Source organism: Carex rostrata, chromosome 2 (assembly GCF_964058835.1).
Source record: "Carex rostrata chromosome 2, lpCarRost1.2, whole genome shotgun sequence".
In the NCBI taxonomy this organism is placed as follows: domain Eukaryota; kingdom Viridiplantae; phylum Streptophyta; class Magnoliopsida; order Poales; family Cyperaceae; genus Carex; species Carex rostrata.
Genome location: NC_135919.1, coordinates 1,589,934 through 1,609,152, shown reverse-complemented (window position 1 = coordinate 1,609,152; position 19,219 = coordinate 1,589,934). Strand labels below are relative to the sequence as shown.

Here is a 19,219-nt window from a genome sequence, read left to right as displayed (position 1 = left end):
CATGCTAAACGAATACTCCTTACCTAAACACCTGTGGGCCGAGGCGGTAAATACGGCATGCTACGTGGTAAATCGCGTAAGCATAAGGACCATATTGAATAAAACACCATATGAGCTATGGAAAGGGTACAAGCCTAAGATATCTCATTTTAGAGTATTTGGTTCAAAATGCTTTGTTCTTGATGAATCTCCCAAAGTGACTAAATTTGATTCTAAATCAATTGAGGGAATGTTTGTAGGATATTCAAATTCAAGTAAAGCCTATAGAATTTACATTCCATCTCAAAGAATTGTAATTGAATCCGTGCATGTTAAATTTGATGAAAATGCTAATCACAAGGTCGAGAAAGGTATTGAGATTGTAGGTGTTGAAGTGTCAATTCTTGATCAAGATGAAGTTGAGACAAGAACCGACACAATTGAGAATCAACCCGAGCAAACTCAACCCGAAATGGATACAACCAACATTATTGAAACGGATCAAATAATTGAAGATGCAACCAATAATGAGATGGATCCAATAGTTGAAGGAATGCAAACCGAAGAGATACAACCTTCACGAATTGAATATCAAATTCCTCAAGACCTAAGGGAAGTATCTTCTCATCCTCTTTCTAATGTAATTGGTGATCCTAGGAAAATGGTTAAAACAAGATCCGAATTAAATCAAATGATTGATCATTGTGCATTTGTATCTCATATAGAACCTAAAATTTTTAAAGATGCAAATGTAGACCCAAATTGGATTTGTGCCATGCAAGATGAACTTGCTCAATTTGAAAGGAACAAAGTTTGGGAACTTGTACCTAAGCCAAATGATAGAATGATTATTGGAACCAAATGGGTCTTTAGAAATAAAAAGGATGAAGATGGAAATGTAATTCGCAACAAAGCTAGGTTGGTAGCTCAAGGATACAAACAACAAGAGAGTATTGACTTTGAAGAAACCTTTGCACCCGTAGCTCGTCTTGAATCCATTAGAATGCTTTTAGCATATGCCTCAAACAAAAATTTCAAACTATTTCAAATGGATGTTAAAAGTGCATTCTTGAATGGATTCATAGATAAGGAGGTGTATGTTAATCAACCTCAAGGCTTTGTTGATCCAACATTTCCTAATCATGTGTATAGACTCACCAAAGCACTCTATGGACTCAAACAAGCACCTAGGGCATGGTATGGTAGGTTAAGTTCCTTTCTAATTGACAATGAATTCATTAGAGGCAAAAATGATACAACTCTTTTCACTAAGAAGAGAGATGGATCACTATTGGTAGTGCAAATTTATGTAGATGGTATAATTTTTGGTTCACCTAATGCGGCACTTGCTGAGGAATTTTCTTCTCTTATGAGTAGTGAATTCGAGATGAGCATGATGGGTGAATTGAATTTCTTCTTGGGACTTCAAATCAAGCAACTCATGGATGGCACTTTTGTGAGCCAAACCAAGTATGCGAAGGAGTTGATCAAGAAATTTGGGATGACCGAAAGCAATACAAGTAAAACTCCAATGGCTACGAATGCAAATCTTGACTCGGATCCTAATGACACATCGGTGGACATCACTCAATACCGAGCCATGATAGGTAGCCTACTCTATTTAACTGCTAGTAGACCCGATATAATGTTTGCGGTATGTCTATGTGCTAGGTATCAAGCAAATCCCAAAGAATTGCACTTGAAAGCCGTTAAAAAAATTCTTAAATATGTCAAGGGTAGTTTAAATTTGGGATTATGGTATGGCAAACAATCGGATTTAGACTTGATAGGATATGCCGATGCCGATTTTGCCGGAGACCGTATGGATAGAAAAAGCACAAGTGGTACATGCCAATTTCTTAGTGGTTCACTTGTATCTTGGTCAAGTCGCAAACAAACCTCGGTTGCCCTTTCCACAACGGAAGCCGAGTATGTAGCGGCCGGTAGTTGTTGCACACAAATTCTTTGGATGATTCAATCCCTAAATGATTATGAAATTTGCTTCCGCAACGTACCAATTATGTGTGACAATACTAGTGCCATTATGATATCCAAAAATCCGGTCCTTCATTCTAGAACCAAGCACATAGAGATAAGGCATCATTTTATTAGGGATCATATAAAAAAAAGTGAAATTGAACTCATACATATCGACACCAAAGAACAAATTGCCAATATATTCACAAAACCCCTAAATACTCAACAACACAATGAATTGAGATTTAAATTAGGCATGCTTGAACTTAGAGAATAAACATATTCATAACTTATTTCAAAATAATCATTTGCAATCAAAATAGTTCATTTAAAGAGTGTTCTACAGAAATAAAACGTTATAACGTTTTTGAAAACGTTGGTGACGTTTTGTGAAACTTCAAAAGTCCGAAGGCACCATAAAAATGTTACATAACGTTTCTGAAACCATTGTAAATTTTTTACTTCTAATACTTAGCCAAAATTCTGAGATAAACTACACCATAAACGTTGTAACGTTTTGGAAAACGTTGGTAACGTTTTATGAAACTTCAAAAGTCCGAGAAGTGCACCAAAACGTTACACAAACGTTTCAAAAACGTTCCAACGTTTGACAAACGTCACAACGTTGTTAGAAACGTTGCAACGTTTGTCTGACAAGGGCTAAAATTGTAAAAGTTTCATTCAAAACGTTGGTAACGTTTGTAAAGCGTTACAACGGTTACCTGACAAGGGACCAAAATTGCAAAAATTACAAATGAAAACGTTGTAACGCTTTCCAAACGTTGGTAACGGTTTGTGAGACTTCAAAAGTCCGAAAGCTTCACAAAAACGTTGGAAAAACGTTACAAAAACGTCATAACGTTTTAGGTAAAAACAATGTATTTTTAACAAACGTTGGTAACGATTTATAAACGTTGGTAACGTTTTATAGCGAAAAATGCTTATAATACCTCCAGACCCGTCCCTTCCTCTCATTTTTCTCATCTTTCCTCATTTCTTCTTCTTCTTCCTCTACTCCGTCTCTCTCTCTATCTCTACCCATTTCAGCCATTTACTTCACCAAATCAAGAAATTCTTCTTGATTTCTCTTCTCCTCTCTTCTCTCTACTCTATTCTCCTCTCCAAATCTCATTTCTCTCTCTATCTCTCTCTCTCCAAAACCCTAGCCAAAACCCTAGGCGATCCGACCGTTGGATTGACGATCCGGCTTCACCACTGCACTTCTAGGGTTCTCCTCTTCTCGGTTTAGCGCTTCACTTCTCAATCGGTAAACTTTCTCTCTAAACCTAATCTAATGGCTCCAAAGAAAGATGCGGTGGCTAAGGGTAGTAAGAAAAGACGTGTGGACTCGGAGGGTGGTCAAGGAAGTGGGGGGAATCTAGAACCAAATTGGACCATTCACCGGTCAAATAGATACCTATTCCGGGATATTGTTGCCTATGAGAACTATGTGAGTTCTTTCATGAATAGGAAAATAACCGAATGCTACCGGTTTGACAAATCCGTAGTCACCTTCTCCCAACCCGAGGATGACAAGGTAATTAATTATGTGAATCATTGGGGTTGGGAACCTATTGTGACTTGTTTTGAACCCTACACTCAACTTCTTACCCGCACGTTCTATGCAAACATCAAAACTAGTGATGAACCCTTCATGATCACCTCTTGGGTTGGCGGGAAAGAAATCGTGCTTTCTCTGAATAATGTGGCTCAATGGCTTGGGGTTGAGAATGACGGGGAGGAAACCTACCCCTTGAGGAGTTGGCCTCTTTATGCCGATGGAACCTCAAATGATTATAAGAAATGGTTTGACCGAAACTACATATCCGGGTCTTCAATCTATGTTTCTCACCTTCCGTCTCTACATCGGTTGCTTTTTCTCTTCATCAACAACATCCTCATGCCCAAAGCCACAATCAAAACCAATTTTGAGTGGGGACCCATGTACTTTCTTCGTCATCTCATTCAAATGGATGGAAAAAGGATCAACATACCCTACTTCTTTCTTCGTCAGATTAATGGTGCATTTTCAACCACGAACCACTCTCTGCCTTATGCCCATCTCATTCACAAAATCATCCGCCTCAACGGTATCCAATTACCTGAAGATGCAGAAGTATCCTTCCCGACCAATTTGGTTGACCACTTGACAAGAATCGGGTGGGTCTATGGTCATTCAGAATCGGGTCTGAGGCGCTATGAACCCGATGCAAGAGCCATCAACCAATGGATAAACCATCAAGAGGCCCTACCCAATCAATATTGGGATCCGGAAGAAGAAGTGGCACCGGCTCAACCTCAACCTCAATTTGTGCCACAAGTGGGTGCGTTTGTCCCTCCACAAGGTCAAGAAGCGCAAATGTTGTGGCTTTGTCAACAAATGCATGCTCAAAGCCTTGAGATTCAACGGAATCATCAAGCCACGCAAAGGAGGTTCGACAAGCTTGAAAAGGGGCAAATGAAGATAAGACAACAACTGCAGGCACATGCTCGAGCTCTCAATACGCTTGATGAAGCACAATCCAGTCTCTCCAATCGCTTTATCAAGCAATATGGTCCCTCGGGAAGCCCGGCACGAGCACGTGAGCATCTGGTTGAGGAAGAAGATCTGGATGATGAAGAAGAGGACATCCCAATTGAAGGTCAAGAAGAAGTGGCCGATGCACCAAACGACCCCATGAATGACGAGTAGACCGCACTAGTTTCAAAATTAAAAACTTGCTAATTTAAATTGTGTGTTAACTGCATGAATTGTTTGTTGATTGCATGTTTAATTTTAATTGTTTGAATTGTTTTTAATTTAGTTGTGTTAATTGAATGGTTGTTTTGAAATGGTTTAAATTTGTTTTGAATTGTTAAATTGGTGAATTTCAACTAGTTTAATTTGATTGAATTGCATGACTTGATTGAATTGTGTTATTGGAAATTTGGTGTGGATATGTATGAGACATAGATATCTTAAATATTGTGTATGAATTCCTAACTTGTAAGGGGCTATTTTGCAAAATTGCAAAATTTGATATCTTGGCGCCTTGACAAGTCTTATTAAATTGCTTGGATTGCATGAATCGAAATATCTTATATGCATGGTTTATGCATATTGATATATATAAGTTGATATGGTGAATTGAAATTGAATTGTCTTGCATGTTAAAGTTATGCCCTCAACTTTATTTTTATTTGTAAATTATTGTTGCTATATTACTAAATTAAGGGGGAGTGCATAATTTAAGGGGGAGCACTTTAAATTAGTGCTAATTTTTCACCCTTTCGTCGATTTCCAAAAGGGGGAGAAATTGGTACAAATGGATTGAAATGCAAAATCAAAATTGGATTAACTAATTTTTGAAAATTCTCGATTTATGCACTTACTCACATTGTATGTCTTTGCAAATCGCCAAAAGGGGGAGATTGTTGTTCGTATAGGTTCAAGAAGAGTAAGAACTGCGATATAATAAGCTTGGACTGAAGAAATCACGAAGACTTTTATCAAGAATACAAATTGTAAAATCAAAAGCTTGGTAAAGTATGTGTGAGGTTGATTAAATTGGGATAAAACGTTATGAACGTTTTCAAAACGTTGGTAACGTTTTATAATAATCAGAAGCAACAAACTGATCAAAAGAAGAATCAAGTTATAACGTTATACAAACGTTGTAACGATTAATAGCTTTAGAACTGCTGAAGAACAGCTGAACTGTACCAACATGAAACGTTGTAACGTTTATAAAACATTGTAACGTTTATAAAACATTGTAACGTTTATAAAACGTTGTAACGTTTCAGGAATATTTAAGCTTCAAATAACTTCTATTTTGATCAAGTTTTTACAGGTTAAAACGTTGTAACGTTTTATAAAACGTTGGTAACGTTTTACTAAGCTGTCAGAGAATTAAAACCCTAAATCGCATTTGAACAAAACGTTGGTAACGTTTTATGTCAAACAGCTCATTTTTGAGCTGCCACTATAAATAGACTGAAGGGATCACTTTCAGAATCATCTCAGCCGACCCTAATTAATTCAAAAGTGATTTTCTGAGAGCTTAGCATACTCCATTGTTGTAAGAGCCTAAAACTTCAAAATCCCTCAAGCAACCTTAAACCTACTTCACTAATCTTGATATAGATTATGTTAGAGTGATCTATTGAGTGTTTCTCTTGTGTTCCTAGACAATCGAGACCTTGTTCTCATCTCTTTGAGTTGGCCGTTTGACTTCCCGCTTGGTGTGTAAGGGCTCAACGGTTCACAAGTTGTAATCCTTTCGTATTGGGTAATAGGAAGGCGCACCTCACAAGGTTGCGAAGCCCCGGAGACGTAGGCCTTTGTTTTGCCGAACTCCGTTATCACCCCGTGTGTCAAATTTCTCTAAACTTATATCTTTACTTTCAATTGCAATTTAATTTCAGTTTTTGAGCAATTAAAGGTGCCCCTAAGTGTAACAATTTACACCCTTGAAAAAAGTTTGGCATGACCCGCGATCCACCAAAACAGACCAAATATTATATTATATTGAAGGCTCATGGAAATACTAGGGAAAATGCTCATGGAAATGTTTTTTTGATAAAATTTATATTATTTTATGGCTGGACATATTATTTCCAACGGCTGAGCCCTTGGAAATGTTTTACTTAGTCTGTTTATATTATTTTATTATGAATGCTCATGGAAATACTTCAGAAAATACCATTGAAAATGTTTTATTGATTCAGTTTATATTATTTTATAGTTGGTCATACTATTTCCAAGCGTTAGCCCTTGAAAATGTTTTGGTTAGTCTGTTTATATTATTTTATTGTGAATGTTCATGGAAATACTTCAGAAAATGACCTTGAAAATGTTTTATTGATTCAGTTTATATTATTTTATAGTTGGTCATACTATTTCCAAGAGTTAGCCCTTGAAAATATTTACTTAGTCTGTTTATATTATTTTATAGCGAATGTTTATGGAAATACTTGAGAAAATGCTCATGAAAATGTTTTATTGATTCAGTTTATATTATTTTATAGTTGGTCATACTATTTCCAAGAGTTAGCCCTTGGAAATGTTTAGTTTCTGGAGCTAGAAACATATTTGTATATTTTATATCTCCCTTTGAATTGTTTAAATAAACAATTCACAACAGCAAGCAAGTTATAATTGTGATAACTAAAACATATGATTGAAAAGGCACAAATAAATGGAGGTATTATAAAGCAACAATAATTCACATGCTGCTCCTATGCATACAAAATTTGTCAAATTATAAAAGAGTTGAGCACTTGATGGTTTTTTTAGCATTTGATCATAAGAGAAATTATAAACAATTAAAGAGATGATATATTTGCTAAACATGCTTTTGTTCTAAACCAAATAAAACACATGACACTATAGGTACTACCATTTATAATGAATTCTCAAAAGTTTTTTTCTCATGAAATGCAAAAACTGGTACAATAGTGCTGCTGGTGCAGTACTTCCGTGTACAAAACCCCAAATTCAACTCATTTAGAAAAACCATAAAAATGTGAAATAAATCATGGTAAAAGATCTTAATATCCTGAGAATTTTGGCACCAAGAACACTCAATTTGGAGTTGTAGTTTGTCCTGTGAAAATTATACAAAACTGGTTGTCAGGAAATAAAAAAACTGGTACAAAACAAAAACTGATATTGAGAAAAACTTAAGTTTGGCATAGTTCTAGGCAATACATGAGTTGAAATTAATTGTGGGTGCAGATCATGACTTCCTGAAATTTTAGACACAAAAAACATCCAATTTGGATCTATGGTTTGTTCTACACAAAAAATACAAAACAACATGTCAGAATGATATAAACTGCACCTCACAAACTGAAAAGTGATGAAATAAATTGTTAAAAATATTGAAAAAATTAAGGAAAACATGCACACAGGCTGTATGAAGGTCTTTGGGTAAGTTGTGCATACATTTTTGTGATAAAATTATCAAATTGAGCATCAAGGACACTACAAACTGACCCATAGTACATGTTGCTTCTGTAGTGTGTATTGACATGAACTTAGTATGATCAGTTTCATACTCAATCCGGTAGCATAGATGCAAATGTATTAGTTATTACTTCTTGCTGACTTTTTGAAATTAGACAATTTTTCATTTTTACCCACAGAAAATTTTAAGAATGTAAAATTCACGGTGTGGTAAAACAGACATAGGACCTTACCGGTGTGGTACATACTTTTATTCTATCAAGTGACTAGTGTGATACTGGAAGTGCGTATGAACATAGTATAGTAGAATTCACTTATGTGTATTATTTATGAAATAAGCAGGTGGGATCCAAAGCAAAAAAGAGAAGGCAGTAAGAAACAATATTAACAAATCAGCTTGTGGTCTACTTATTGTAACAAATGCAGAGCATAAAAGCAGTCATAGTCATTTCCCTTGTGGTTCTACTTATTGTAACAATATTAACAAATTAGCTTTGCACCTATATTCTTGTAACTAGTTTATTTTTAAAAATAAGTCTTTTTAATTGAATGATGTCCATATCCAGTGGCTATAAGAAACAACTATGAACTTAGAATAAATTTATACGCCTCTCGAGTCAACAGTGATGTGTTTTCTTTCACACAGGTCCTTACATTTATTATTTTTTTCTTTTTAATTTTAAAACAACAATTATGTACATTTAAATGATATTTCTGTAGGAAGAATCATAGGACATCAGTGACCTCCATGACTCAACTGAGATCAGCATTATGCCTTAATGTCCTCTTCTCTCAATTTTACAGTAAGGTCCTTGTTATTATTTTTTTATTTTTAAACAGTGAAAATTTTGGTGCTATTTTGTTCTATGAGTTGCTTGTTGTAAAGAGGCTTGACCTTCATTTTTAAAGTGGGGGTGGAGGACAATTAAAGGTTAAAACTGTACTATGGTGCTCTTGATGAAGTTGAAATTCATGCTGAAATGTGATGATGCTAATGGTCATTTTAAATGCACATATTAGGTATTGGGATGTGGATTGGAACTATCCTGGATCCAACAATGCAATTGTCATGGACATGTAAGTAATTTTGTCAAAAATATTTGCTATATCTTAACATGTGTACTGCCAGCACAATGTGAAAATTAATTGATATTATTCGAAATATATATATATGCTTGGTGGGTATATGAAAATAATAACAAGTAGTTGCAATAATACTCTCAAGATTAACTTGTAAATATTGGTTGTACTAGATTTCACTACATGGCAGTATCTTATAATAGCATAAGGAAATGCCATCTGAAAGAGACGAGACCATCTGAAAAGGATTACTTGTCGGAGGTAATGATCTCATTTCTTGTTATCATTTTACCAAGTTGAATGTAGATGTAAGTTATTGCTTGTTCCAATCAGATATAGAACATACATGAGACCAAAGAAGATTTATAGCTTTTACCATCTCTCGGAGGTAAATCTTCTTTAACCATTTGAATTTGGATTTTTCAAGGATATACATGAAATTGTGCATTGCCCTTATACTTTCAGGTTATATCCTTCAACTAAGTATTCTATGCATCTCTCAATGGTTACTAGATAATTTTATAAAATTAAGTATACTATGCATCTCTCAATGGCTAGTAGACAATTTTGTAAAATATTATGATTAGTGCCTGTTTTGATGGAGCAGGTGAAGAGGTCACGCATGAATTTGATGCGGTTACAAAAAACTTCAATATAGTTGGTTTAATTTTCCATCACAGTATAAAGCACTAATGGAAATTCCATCTTAGAGCACTAATGGAAATTCTATCACAGTATAAAGCAACATTTGCTCATGTGTTGGTTTAATTTTCAATTTCAATATAGTTATGTTTTTGTAATGTATTTTGTACATATTTTGGTACAATGTATGATGACTATATTATGTTAATGTGAATTAATTGCTTTTGATTGATATATATATATATATATATATAAATGTGTTGGTTTTTATCTGGTTTATTGGAAAGTGGGGAATATGTAACAGTACCGGGTTGGTACAGGGAGGATTGTAGAATGAGGGTGTACTGATATAATGATATTTAGGCTTGCATTTCCATGGTATATCCATAGAATAATGAAAATAATCTTCCCATGGAAATATTAGTGTATAGAAGAAATCAAGTGGGTCTCACATTTAGTATCCTTGGAAATACTCTGGTAGGACCCACCTACACACCCTTGTGGGTCCCAGGTTCGACACCCTTGGAAATACTCAGTGGGTCCCAGGTTCAACGCCCTTGGAAATAATCAAGTGGGCCCCACCTTAACTATCATTGGAAATACTCAGTGGGTCCCAGGTTCAACGCCCTTGGAAATAATCAAGTGGGCACCACCTTAACTATCATTGGAAATACTCAGTGGGTCCCAGGTTCGATGTCCATGGAAATAATCATGTGGGCCCCACACGATGCTCTTGGAAATAATACTGACGTGGGTCAGGTGTCAAACTATTTCCAAGTGTCCTTTTTCCAAGGGCCTTTCGTTGGAAAAAGCCTATTAAAACTATTTCCAAGAGTAGCCCTTGGAAATGAACATTTTTTTGGCTATTTCCAAGGAGACTTGTTGCGACGGTAGTATTTCCAACAGTAACCATTGGAAATGACCTTTTTTGGGCTTTTTCCAACCGAATTCCGTTGGTACAAGCCCTTTTCGGACCCTTGGAAAAAGTCAGAAATCTAGTAGTGACAGCTTATCACGACCAACTTCTTTTCGACAATTTGTGGGTTTTTTTTTTAATAATTTTAGAAGTTATAACCATCTTATTTTAATGATGACAAATATTTAGCAAGAAATACTATACAAAAACAATGTAAAACATGAAAGGATAGCATGCAAAAATAGTAACTTTTTTTTTCCAATTTAAAAGGAGAAATCATGATATCAAATTCGTGTCAATAAAACTGAATCTCATACTTAAAAAAAATTAAAATAATTAATAAGATAATTATACATCATATAATTAATATGGATCTACAAAAAATTACAGTCATTTTTTTCAATATGTATCAAGAGCTACTAAAATCAACAAATCAAAATTTTAGCAATTGAAATAATTTAAAAATCTATAATTTCTTATATGTATGTAATTGAAATAATTTAAAATATATATAAGTGTTTATATTTATTAATTTAAATATTATACACACTGATAACGTTTAACAACAATGATAATAAAAAGTATACAAGATCAGCGAGCCTAATTATACTAACATATTAAATTGGGGAATGGGATTTGTTCGAAATTGTAATAATTTCATTTAAAGTAGAATAATTAGGTAGCGGTATCCATCGTCAACAATATGTAGTTGATTTAATTAAATAATATAATAAACATTCTTTTTGTCAATTTATCTTGTATATATTTTTATGATGTAGATGCGCGCACACACATCACCTCTATTTTTCTATGTGCTTTCTCTAAACTCAGATATTATTGATCTATTTTTATGACAGGCCATTAACTGCAAGAAATACAATAGTTATGTGAACACAAAATGAAAATTGTGTACTTTCATACTTAGTACATGTTCGTACAGATTAAATATAACAAAGGACGATTAAATCTTAGTCCTTGATTTCTTGAAAATACAATTAAGGCTATCTAAGATAACAAAAAACTAAATGAAGTTGGTGTCAATAATACCAGCAAGTATAGCCTGACACAACATTCTGAGGAAGTAAAAAATCAAATTGAGCTACAAAAAATAGATAAAATATAGTGGATAGATCTTAATTTTGTATTAAAAAAATATACAAGTCGATTTGTACAACGCCACACTGTAAATTTTACCTTACTAGTATTAGAACTTAGAAAAACCTATGAAAATATAACACAGTAACTTATAATTGGTTAACTAGAAATACAATTACAATGAGAACAACACTGCAATGAATACACAGAAGGACAACTCATTGTCATATGCGACCTTTGCCGTTTCCTTCACAGATGCTTTGACCATTGCCATATCCTGATAATTGTTTCATTGCAAAAAGAATTAATTTTCATCGGTGTTTAACACCCCCACATAGAATACGGGCCAATATCCATGAATTGAAAATAACTCAGATTCTAGTAGTGAGTGTGTAACACGGTTCGATCGATCTTTAATATGTATAGCTAATTTCAATGATATATTCCCTTTTACTTTTTTATAAAGGCTGCTGTATTAGAAAATGTTTTAGGACCCAATAAACCGCGTACTTTCCATTTTTAAAATATTACAGTCTCCTATTATGCTTATTGATTCTTGACCTCGTTCAAAAGCTACTTTTTTATAATTAGAAATTGTTGAAAAATAAGATGCGGAACTAGAATGATTATTTTAAAATTTAGATAGGTAGAAGGACCGGTATACCTAGGGGTGTATCGGATAGTGGTAAAACTATATTCGTATCTGTTTTTTTTTTTTTCGGATACGGATACGAATCGGATATTAGATGGATACATACGGAAATGATATCGGATATCCGTAGATATATACATACATATTTTCATAATATGTATTAAACTATATGATATATCTCTACTATTCGGATACGGATAATTAAAATTCAAAACCATATTCATACCACTATTTGCACAGATAATTAAAAAAAGTACTTTGGACCACAAGAGTTTCAGTCCAAAGTTTTTTTTTTTAATCAACCAACGCACTCCAAATCTCCTGCACAAAAAATAAATAAATATACTTTGGACTGGATACAAGGGTTTCAGTCCCAAGTGTTTTTTTTTTGTTAACCGACGTACTCTAAGTCTCCTTCACATAAAAATATACATTGGACTGGATCCGAGGGTTTCGATCCAAAGTTTGGACCGGAATCGGTATACCGGTCCTTCTACTTATCTAAATTTTTGAGTAATCATTCTAGTTCCGTGTCATATTTTTGAATATTTTCTAATTATAAAAAAATCTTCCTCAAATTGCAGGGTCTTTCTTGACGGAATTATTTACAAGAGTCAATGTGATCATGAAAGCACAAGGTGGTTTTATTCTCAAGGTAAATAAAAAAAATATAGTACAAAAAAAAGGTTCATCAGAGCTAGTATGGCATTCAAAGTCTCCAGATAGAAAGTTTATAGCGACAAAATATAGAAAAATAATAATAAAATAATTGGGGGTGCTGAATGCTTTCGGTGGAGATATGAAAGTTCAGTAAAATAAAGAAATAAAATCTAAGTTAAAATGTATGAGTGGGTAGAAAAAGAAAAGTAAAAAAAAAAAAAATCCAAACTCCATCATCATAAATTATTATATTATTTAATTATATTTTAAAAACAATTCTGCAACAAGGTCGCTTACACCTCTGTTACTCTTTCAGCAGTTCGGGCAATTTGTGAGAGCCGATATCTCACGATCTGTTTTGAGATTTTGTATGAAACTTCATAGTATTATTCTATGAAGTCAAAAATTCATGTCGGTAAATTTTCATGATTTTTGAAGGTGTTTTGATATGTTAATCAGAGGTGCAAATTTGGGCTCAGAAGCACTCTTTCAGCAGTTCGGGCAATTTTTGAGAGCCGATATCTCACGATCTGTTTTGAGATTTTGTATGAAACTTCACATTCTTGTTCTATGAAGTCAAGAGTGCATGTCGGTAAATTTTCATGATTTTTGAAGGTGTTTTGATATGTTAATCAGAGGTGCAAATTTGGGCTCAGAAGCACTCTTTCAGCAGTTCGGGCAATTTTTGAGAGCCGATATCTCACGATCTGTTTTGAGATTTTGTATGAAACTTCACATTCTTGTTTTATGAAGTCAAGAGTGCATGTCGGTAAATTTTCATGATTTTTGAAGGTGTTTTGATATGTTAATCAGAGGTGCAAATTTGGGCTCAGAAGCACTCTTTCAGCAGTTCGGGCAATTTTTGAAAGTCGATATCTCACGATCTGTTTTGAGATTTTGTATGAAACTTCACAGTCTTATTCTATGAAGTCAAGAATGCATGTCGGTAAATTTTCATGATTTTTGAAGGTGTTTTGATATGTTAACCAGAGGTGCAAAGTTGGGCTAAAAAAAAAAAAATTTCAAACCGTAAGGAAATCTCACGGTTTGAATTTTTAATTCAAACCGTAAAATTTCCTTACGGTTTGGGCAAAAATATAATTTTGCCAAACATCTGGTTATTTATAATAAAATATTAATAAATTTGGGTATTTTTAAAAAACTCGGAAATACGAGCCAATATCCATGAATTGAAAATAACTCAGATTCTAGTAGTGAGTGTGTAACACAATTCGATCTTTAATATGTATAGCTAATTTCAATGATTCCCTTTTACTTTTTTTATAAAGGCTGTTGTATTAGAAAATGTTTTAGGACCCAATAAACCGCGTACTTTCCATTTTTTAATATTACAATCTCCTATTATGCTTGATTCTTGACCTCGTTCAAAAGCTACTTTTTTATAATTAGAAATTGTTCAAAAATAAGATACTGAACTAGAATGATTATTTTAAAATTTAGATAGGTAGAAGGACCGGTATACCTAGCGGTGTATTGGATAGTGGTAAAACTATATCCGTATCCGTTTTTTTTTTTTTCCGGATACAGATACGAATTGGATATTAGAGGGATACATACAGATACGGATCGGATATCTGATATCCGTAGATATATACATACATATTTTCATAATATGTATTAAACTATGAGGAGGATTCAAATGCCTCCATTTTTGTGTCTCCACCATGCCTTCATTTTTAAAAACATTAATAAATCAAAATTTAAATCATAAACATCAAAATAAAACCGTTAGATGTGATCTATATTATTTTCTATATGTACTAATAAAAGAATAATATCATATTTCGATTTTGTTTTTTCTGTGAATTAATCATTTGAAAAATCAACGTCTAGAAATTATTCACATTAGTACGTTTTTACAAACTCTTGATGACAATAAAAACAATGTTGAAATGTCATAATTTTTTACACGTGTATAGATAAAATGATGTAGATCACATTCAACGGTTTTAATTTGACTTTTAAGTTCTAAATTTTGAGTTATAAAAGTTTTTAAAAATATAGGCATTTTTGAGGCACAAAAAATGGAGGCATTTGAACTCTCCTCTTAAACTATATAGTACATATCTACTATTCAGATATGGATAATTAAAATTCAAAACTATATCTGTACCACTATCTGCATGGATATTCGGATAGTATCCGTATCTAATTTTTGAATAGGAATCCGAATTTGGTCGGATAATATCCGGTCCGTTTTCATCCCTAGGTATACCAGCTACAGTCCAAAACCCCATATCTGACCCAATTTTTTTTTCTTTGTTAACGTCGACACTCCAAGTCTCCTCCTCTGGAAAAAAAAAAGTACTTCGGGCCAGATTCGAGAGTTTCAATCCAAAGTTTTTTTTTTGTCAACCGACGCACTCCAAGTCTCCTGCACAAAAAATAAATAAATATACTTTGGATCGGATCCGAGGGTTTCGGTCCCAATTTTTTTTTTTTTTTGTTAACCGATGCACTCTAAGTCTCCTCCGCATAAAAACATACATTGGACTGGATCCAAGGGTTTCAGTTTGGACCGGTCTTTCTATTTATCTAAATTTCTGAGTAATCTTCTAGTTCCTTGTCATATTTTTGAATATTTTCTAATTATAAAAAATTCTTCCTCAAATTGCAGGGTCTTTCTTGACGGAATTATTTACAAAAGTCAATGTGACCTTGAAAGCACAAGGTGGTTTTATTTTCAAGGTAAATAATAAAATATAGTTCATCAGAGCTAGTATGGCATTCAAAGTCTCCAGATAGAAAGTTTATAGCGACAAAATATAGAAAAATAATAATAAAATAATTGGGGGTGCTGAATGCTTTCGGTGGAGATATGAAAGTTCAGTAAAATAAAGAAATAAAATCTAAGAAAGTTAAAATGTATGAGTGGGTAGAAAAATAAAAGTAACCAAAAAAAAGTCATAAGAAATTAAGTAATAATAATATAATTTTTGTGACAGTTGGTTCCATTTTTCAAATTCCAAACTCCATCATCCTAAATGATTATATTATTTATTATTTAATTCTATTTTAAAAAAAAATCTACAATAAGGTCGCTTACAATAACGGGCATAATTGTACTTTCTTCGTTTATGTTAAATCAAACTAAATTAAAAAAAGAGTAATTATAATTTCCCCCGGGCTTTCATCCCCCGTTTCATCCCCCGAACTCCTTATCCATACTAACGACTTAACAAAACTAATTTCTCCATTTACCTTCTCTCTCCTTCCTCTCCATTTCTTTATCCCTTCGTTCTCCTTTTCCTTCCCCTTTCTCGTTCGTTGACAACTCAAGTATTCACTCGATCTCTTCTCCGACTTCACCTCTGATTTGTCCACCGTCTCTCTCTAACCTGGACACGAAGGCTTCTTGACGGAGAGAAACAGATCAGAAAGAGCAAGATGTATCAATGGCGGCAAGTTCGAGTTCTTCGAGGAGAAATCCGGTGGGAAGGCGGTGATCCTTGCCGAGATCACTGGAAGGATCCAATGTTGCTCCAGCGGTAGAGGCAAGATCGCCATTGGTTGCGAAGATGATACTGCCGGTCTCATTGATCGTAGCTGTAAGCTTTCAAGCGGGTTTCAGGCGCACTCCTCCATTGTCCTCTTTCTTCAGCAGATCAAGGTCAACTCCTTATGATAAATCGACTTAGGAAATTAAAATTGGATCAATTGAACTGATGTAAATTGGATTGCAGATGGTGATTTCAATCAAACCACTAGAAATTTACTACTTGTTTTACTATTTTGACTTAATTATGGCGATTCACGATTAATATTATCGGTTTTCCTGTAGCAAAGCTCTACTAGGAATAACTGATGTTATAACTTCGGTTTGATTTGAGATTAGAAATTCAGGGTCAATTTCAACTTAAATAGCTTCAAATATAATGTACCTGAGATTAGGGGTGTTCAAATGGTTCGGTTTATTTGGTTTTGAACCGAACCGGTAAGATTCGGTTTAAATGGTTCGGTTGTTCGGTTGAATTGGTTCGGTTCGGTTGATTTTGTGACTTAGTTCGGTTTAAATGGTTCGGTTCGGTTTTGATTTCTCAAAACCGATTAAACCGAACCGACCGATTTTATTGATAGGGTCAAGACTTCTAGTATTATTTTGGTTCATTAATCAAAACCGAAGTTTAAATTGGTTCATTAATCAAAACCGAAGTTTAAATTGGTTCATTAATCAAAACCAAAGTTTAAATTGGTTCATTAATCAAAACCAAAGTTTAAATTGGTTCATTAATCAAAACCAAAGTTTAAATTGAGTATTATAGATGTATTGAGTTTTGATTTTTGAGAAAGTTCGGTTCAACCGAACAAACCGAAGTTTAAATCGGTTTAAATGGTTCGGTTTTAATTCGGTTTGCTATTTTAGTTCGGTCGGTTCGGTTGGATTTTCAAACTTCGGTTTTAAGTTCGGTTTGATTATTTTAGTTCGGTTTAAACCGAACCGACCGTTTGAACACCCCTACCTGAGATCCTTAGTTTCTGATCTTAAAAAACAAATGATGCCATCTGGAAGGGCTTGTCAAGACAGGTTTCGAATGCTGTTAAGACGGGCTGAAAATCATACATTACTCTACTTATCTGGTACTGTTATTGTGCCAGGGTCACAGGCTGAAATGAGACTCGCTTGAGTGCTGAACTCATGAGTGAGTAGTGTTAGATTGATTATAATTTGAGTTTACCGAAACTTTGGGTACCGGTTGATTTTAATGATTAGATAGTGAACTTTGAATGGCTATAAGGGCTAATTTGCATTTTTTTTTTACTTCATTTCCTTGTCAGACCTTTGCAGGTGCTTATTTTTTCAGTTTTGTGCTATGCGTACCAGCACACAATGACACAATTGGATCCAGATGTTTACAGCAAGCAAGGCTTTCAATGAGACACCTTAATATGGATTTAATAGATTATACTTTGTTTTATTTCAATTGGCTTTTAGTAGTTATTTTAACTATATAGTATATGAACTGTGTATGACTGTACTGGTATTAAGTACTAAGAAATTATAGGAAAATTTTTTTTAAAAAAAAAATAGAGGTGTGTGAACGAATATTTCAACGTGTATGAATGAATACTTGATGTCTTAGGTATTAATATTGAGTATGGCTAATATAACATCAATGTCGTTTCAGTCTATATAACACCAACTTCAAAACCTATCAAATCGGGTTCAAATGGTGAATCCAAACTTTTCAAACCAATTTACTTTATGAGTGATGCGTTTACATGCAAACTTTTTATATTTTCGAGTTATTTTAGTATCAAATCAAGCGGCAAAAAAATTGAAAAATGAATGTATTAAAATTAACTTAAAGTAGCGAGTTATTTCCAAAGAACAAAGCTTCATTAATGGTGAATTAGACTTCACTAAGAAATGACAAAAAAAAAAAAAATTTAAGAAAAATAGAGATATGAATACTTGATATTTTTGTTATGAATACTTGATATCTTGGATATGAATTTTTCAACGTGTATGTATGAATACTTGATATCTTATGAATGAATACTTCAATGTAAATAAATGAATACTTTCCATATTACACATTAATATCATCAATTTCCAAAAAAAAATTGTAACAAAATATATTTATCTAACAATATGTTGAAATAAAATACTCTACAATGTAAATATTCACACATCAATGCACAAGTGTGAATACTTTCTATTAAATTTGTTTTTTTCTTAATAATATTGTTATCATTACTTCAATAATTTTGTTTTGAAAAAAAATAGAGGTATACGAATGAATACTTTAACGTGTATGAATAAATACTTGTACAACAGACAACTCGAAAATATATCATTATGGATCTCATTTAAAAGATAAAATTGTGTAGAAAACACTCGTAGTTTTAGATTTGTAAAATTCTTCACATATCGTCAGAAGTATTGTTTAAATTGAATGGAGAAGAAAAAATCATCTCTAAAAATGTGTAAAAGATGGATGAGTGATTTGTCCAGTTTACATATTTATACTTGCACGACGAGTATGAATACTTTCTTGATGAGGTATGAATACTTCCGTGACGAGAGATGAATACTTGTGCAACAGACAACTCGAAAGTATGTCATCATGGATCTTATTTGAAAGATAAAAATTGTGTAGAAAATATTCATGGTTTTAGATTTGCAAAATTCCTCACAGATCGTCAGAAATATTGGTTAGATTGAACGGAAAAACAAAACCACCTCTAAAAACGTGTAAAAGATGGATGAGTGACGTGTCCAGTTTTTAATTTGCACTTGCACACG

At 33.5% G+C, this 19,219-nt stretch overlaps 1 long non-coding RNA gene across 1 annotated transcript; it reads left to right on the top strand.

The window, feature by feature from the left end:
* The first annotated feature begins 8,404 nt into the window (after positions 1 to 8,404).
* LOC144548642 (uncharacterized) lies at positions 8,405 to 9,301 on the top strand. The gene is made up of 3 exons (XR_013509406.1): positions 8,405 to 8,709; positions 8,927 to 8,983; positions 9,160 to 9,301. It is a non-coding gene; the product is annotated as an uncharacterized LOC144548642 (long non-coding RNA).
* The last annotated feature ends 9,918 nt before the right edge of the window (positions 9,302 to 19,219 follow it).